This window comes from Alosa pseudoharengus, unplaced genomic scaffold (genome assembly GCF_046254945.1).
Source record: "Alosa pseudoharengus isolate Yale_2024_CS ecotype anadromous, Long Island Sound unplaced genomic scaffold, YU_APseudo_1.1 YU_APseudo_1.1_scf_22, whole genome shotgun sequence".
NCBI lineage: Eukaryota > Metazoa > Chordata > Actinopteri > Clupeiformes > Clupeidae > Alosa > Alosa pseudoharengus.
In genome coordinates, this window is record NW_027468680.1 from 541,702 (window position 1) to 547,212 (window position 5,511).

A 5,511-nucleotide genomic window follows, 5' to 3' on the forward strand; every position below is an offset into this window, starting at 1 on the left:
ACACACATGCACACACTGTGCCACCTCAACCAACCAACACACACACACACACATTCTGTGCCACCTTAACCAACACAAACACACACATACACACTCACTTGCCACACCACTTTAACGGACATTGTATCCATTTATTAAAAAAACGAATAGACTCCTAACACACAGCATGCACACACACACACACACACACACATACACATATACATAGCCACACACACACAGCCATACACACACATACATAGCCACACATATCCACACACACACAACACACACACATACATACATAGCCACACACACACACACACACATATATACATAGCCACACACACACTCACATATACACAAACACACACATACATTCACGGATTGAATCTTAGAGATGGGTTGTGCAGTTTATTGTGCGCGCATGTGAAAGTGGTTTTACTTTAAAGGTATTATTTGAAGGTGATTCTCACAAAATTGAGAATAAAGAGAGTGCTAGAGGATAATGAGAGAGTGCTAGAGTATAATGAGAGAGTGCTAGACAGTGGCGATTGCTGCTCTTTGGAACAGGGGAAGCTCTGATAAAAATGGTAAATTATTAAATTAATATTATTAAGGTGCTATATTGTTCTTTGAGGGCAAAAAGTATCCCAAACAGTAGGCTTGGCAGACATGGCATGTAGCCTACACACGCTACCTAATTTAGCCTAAATACAAAACTGGAACAAAAGCAAGTCACAAACTCTGTAACTCCACATTACGGTTTTATTTACAGTATGCTATTTACAAAGACAAATAGAAACCGACTGTATTGCTCCCAAATTATGAGAATTTGAGCTGTAACTTGCCTTGTCTCTCGGCTTCACCTGCCAACACTAACGTTAACGCATCCCTGCCTTGAACTTGAACCACTTCCTGTCAGATCGCGACATATGCTGTCAATCAAAAAGAGTCCAGCCTCTATAACGGTTCCTCCAATCATCATACAGAAGCTCGGCGTCCGGGCCATCCCACTGTCCCATTCACTCCCAGAGACGCCGGGCTTCCCTGGAAATGACGATTTTGTGGCGCTTGTCCAATAAACGTGTAGCTTTTCTGCACTGAGATCAGCCCACTCTGTAGTGCCATTGAAAGCCAGTGAAGCCGAGCGTCTATGGGTTTTTTGCATGGTTTTTTGATAGATCGTGTTGTTACAGCAATGTATTACGGGTGCGAAATCACGATAAATGACCGGCAAAACCTTATTGCTGAACAAACTAGCCATGAAGTTGAACATTTTTTCAGCATGTTCTAGTTGGAATAGTAGGCTAGAAGCTAATGTAATAGTGTTATTTGATGCGATTTTCCGTGATATTTTAGAGGAGGCTGAGCTTCCCCTGTAGTCTTAGAGCAATCGCCTCTGGTGCTAGAGTATAATTAGAGATTGCTAGAGGATAATGAGAGAGTGCTAGAGTATAAAGAAAGAGTGCTAGAGGATAATGAGAGAGTGCTAGAGGATAATGAGAGAGTGCTAGAGGATAATGAGAGAGTGCTAGAGTGCTAGAGTATAATGAGAGAGTGCTAGAGTATAATTAGAGAGTGCTAGAGGATAATGAGAGAGTGCTAGAGTATAAAGAAAGAGTGCTAGAGGATAATGAGAGAGTGCTAGAGTATAATGAGAGTGCTAGAGTATAATGAGAGAGTGCTAGAGTATAAAGAAAGAGTGCTAGAGTATAATGAGAGAGTGCTAGAGGATAATGAGAGAGTGCTAGAGGATAATGAGAGAGTTCTAGAGAGTGCTAGAGGATAATGAGAGAGTGCTAGAGGATAATGAGAGAGTGCTAGAGTATAATGAGAGAGTGCTAGAGGATAATGAGAGAGTGCTAGAGGATAATGAGAGAGTGCTAGAGTGCTAAAGTATAATGAGAGAGTGCTAGAGTATAATGAGAGAGTGCTAGAGTATAATGAGAGAGTGCTAGAGTGTAATTAGAGAGTGCTAGAGGATAAAGAAAGAGTGCTAGAGTATAATGAGAGAGTGCTAGAGTATAATGAGAGAGTGCTAGAGGATAATGAGAGAGTTCTAGAGAGTGCTAGAGGATAATGAGAGAGTGCTAGAGGATAATGAGAGAGTGCTAGAGTGCTAGAGTATAATGAGAGAGTGCTAGAGGATAATGAGAGAGTGCTAGAGTGCTAAAGTATAATGAGAGAGTGCTAGAGTATAATGAGAGAGTGCTAGAGTGTAATTAGAGAGTGCTAGAGGATAAAGAAAGAGTGCTAGAGTATAATGAGAGAGTGCTAGAGGATAATGAGAGAGTTCTAGAGAGTGCTAGAGGATAATGAGAGAGTGCTAGAGGATAATGAGAGAGTGCTAGAGTGCTAGAGTATAATGAGAGAGTGCTAGAGGATAATGAGAGAGTGCTAGAGGATAATGAGAGAGTGCTAGAGTGCTAAAGTATAATGAGAGAGTGCTAGAGTATAATGAGAGAGTGCTAGAGGATAATGAGAGAGTTCTAGAGAGTGCTAGAGGATAATGAGAGAGTGCTAGAGGATAATGAGAGAGTGCTAGAGTATAATGAGAGAGTGCTAGAGGATAATGAGAGAGTGCTAGAGGATAATGAGAGAGTGCTAGAGTGCTAGAGTATAATTAGAGAGTGCTAGAGTATAATGAGAGAGTGCTAGAGGATAATGAGAGAGTGCTAGAGTGCTAGAGTATAATGAGAGAGTGCTAGAGGATAATGAGAGAGTGCTAGAGGATAATGAGAGAGTGCTAGAGTGCTAGAGTATAATTAGAGAGTGCTAGAGGATAATGAGAGAGTGCTAGAGGATAATGAGAGAGTGCTAGAGTGCTAGAGTATAATGAGAGAGTGCTAGAGGATAATGAGAGAGTGCTAGAGGATAATGAGAGAGTGCTAGAGTGCTAGAGTATAATTAGAGAGTGCTAGAGTATAATGAGAGAGTGCTAGAGGATAATGAAAGAGTGCTAGAGTATAATGAGAGAGTGCTAGAAGATAATGAGAGAGTGCTAGAGTATAAAGAAAGAGTGCTAGAGTATAATGAGAGTGCTAGAGAATAATGAGAGAGTGCTAGAGTATAATTAGAGAGTGCTAGAGTATAATGAGAGAGTGCTAGAGTATAATTAGAGAGTGCTAGAGGATAATGAGAGAGTGCTAGAGTATAAAGAAAGAGTGCTAGAGGATAATGAGAGAGTGCTAGAGCACAGAGAGAGTGCTAGAGGAGGAAAATAAAGGGTGATGTAGAATTAAAAGACGAGAAGGAACGTGAACAGGGATAGAGATGTGTTTTAGATCAATTGAGAGACCAATTGAGAGCTAAGGAGGGGATGTGTGTGTATGCGTCCATTCTGAGATTCACTCACAGCCATGATGCTCATCACACACGTCTCATCCTCTGCCACTCACACATTAAATCACATCAATTTATGTTTATTTGTTTAGCAAAAACATTAATCCAAATCTACCACCAAAATGAGGAATAGCACATTGATTTATATTGACATGAATAGCCTGCATTGCAAAAACATATACACATACATCTGAACAAACATAAAGCAAAATAAATATACCAATGTGTTTGGACTTGCTGTGTGTGTGTGTGTGTAAATAAATGTGTGTGTGTGCTCTCCTCATGACCACTGATTGTAAAGGAACGTGTGTGTGTGAGAGAGAGAAGTTGATTATGTGTGCTGTGTGTGTGTGTGTGAGAGAGAGAAGTTGATTATGTGTGCTGTGTGAGTGTGTGTGTGTGTGTGTGTGTGTGAGAGAGAGAAGTTGATTATGTGTGCTGTGTGTGTGTGTGAGAGAGAAGTTGATTGTGCGTCTCTAGTTGTGAATCCAGTTTGTGGGACCGCTCTCATGCTATTTGATGATAATGTGTCTAGTTATAGACAGAATTTAGTGTGTGTGAGTGTGACACAGCTCTCGTGCTATTTGATGCTCAAACCACTGCAAGCACTTGTATCCATGGTGACCATTAAGAGAAATGTATTCCATATTAATAAAGATTTTTTTATCAGACATAAATTTGCCAGTGTGGTCAATGTCTCTCACTCAAGCTCAATTTGTGTGGTGTGCCATATTTATTTCAGTCAACTGGTTAAGTCTACAGAATAATGTCACCTGATTAAGTGAAACACATTGTCTGTCTGTGTATCTGTGCACTGTTCAGTTTATTTAAGACGTGACCAAATATTCATTGTCCGTGTCACTGCTCATTTTCCAAAACGATGGGTCAAGTGAGTGTTACATGAGGCATGTCATGGCGCCTGGATCTCACTCGGTCTGAATTGTTGTGCACGTTGTCTTCTCTGTCATTTTATTTTTGCTACAAACTGTCCAATGACCATAGACAACAGCTCTACAATGAGTGAACTTCTAATACTTCTGTTAGCTAACAGGAAAAATATAAAAAAACTACAAATGTGTCTTAACTGGTAGTGTGGGTATAATCTCTGCTAGGGTATCAGAGGATCTGTCTGGTAGTGTGGGTATAATCTCTGCTAGGGTATCAGAGGATCTGTCTGGTAGTGTGGGTATAATCTCTGCTAGGGTATCAGAGGATCTGTCTGGTAGTGTGGGTATAATCTCTGCTAGGGTATCAGAGGATCTGTCTGGATGTTTGTATTGTAGGATTCAGTCCAATCTGCCCAGCGCTGCAAAATTCAATGGGCCACTAATTTGCAAGCCAGGCATTTTGCTCCGTCCAGATACAGGTCTTGTTATAACCTCTCTGTACACTTTCAATATACCCCAGTTTGTCTGTAGGAACCCTCACCACACTACCACAGAAGTGTAATTATATTTTGAGTGCTGTCAGTGCTATAAAATGGCGTTTGTTTTTGATGTGCTAGCTGCCTCTTTAGCTTTCACTGTAAGCCCATTCAGTGTTAATGCCAAAAACAGACTTGCTCAAAACTCCACCAGTTAATGTCATTTTGCTCTCAATCAAAAGTTTGAACATGTTAACTACCATAAATAGACCCAAGGTTGTTTGTACTCCGGAGTTATACTATTTGTCCCCATTCTCATGCTGTTGCTTACTTAACCCTCTATGGTACTGTGTTGCCTGTACATTACATTGCATTACATTTGGCTGACGCATTTTTAACCAAAGCGACTAACAACGTGGTAAACAGTTTAAGTTTTTAAAGTATAGTTGGTGGTTTTATTTTTAGATATTTCAGTGATGATACATTATGTGACTGGGCTTGCAGATGTTTGATCAGTGTTCAGAAATCCTCGTTTTGAGAGGTCTTGTTGTCTTGCTGATGTAATCTAACCCGCACAGGCATCTGAGCATGTAGATTATATTGTGTGTGTCGCAATATACAATTTTCCTGTACGAGGTATTTTACATCTGTAGTTCCCACTTGTACAACTACCACATCTATAGTTCCCACGGGGTATTTTACAGCTATAGTTCCCACTGGGTATTTTACATCTATAGTTCCCACTGGGTATTTTACATCTATAGTTCCCACTGAGTACAACTGCCACATCTATAGTTCCCACTGGTACAACTGCCACATCTATA

General features: G+C 40.4%; 1 protein-coding gene across 1 annotated transcript in view; it reads left to right on the forward strand.

The window, feature by feature from the left end:
- The window catches only part of efr3a (EFR3 homolog A (S. cerevisiae)), a 121,304-nt gene extending 117,309 nt beyond the window's left edge, over positions 1–3,995 (forward strand). The window contains exon 24 of the mRNA XM_076300164.1: positions 1–3,995. This exon is cut by the window's left edge and continues 964 nt beyond it. The gene's annotated coding sequence lies outside the window, so the exon portion shown is untranslated.
- The last annotated feature ends 1,516 nt before the right edge of the window (positions 3,996–5,511 follow it).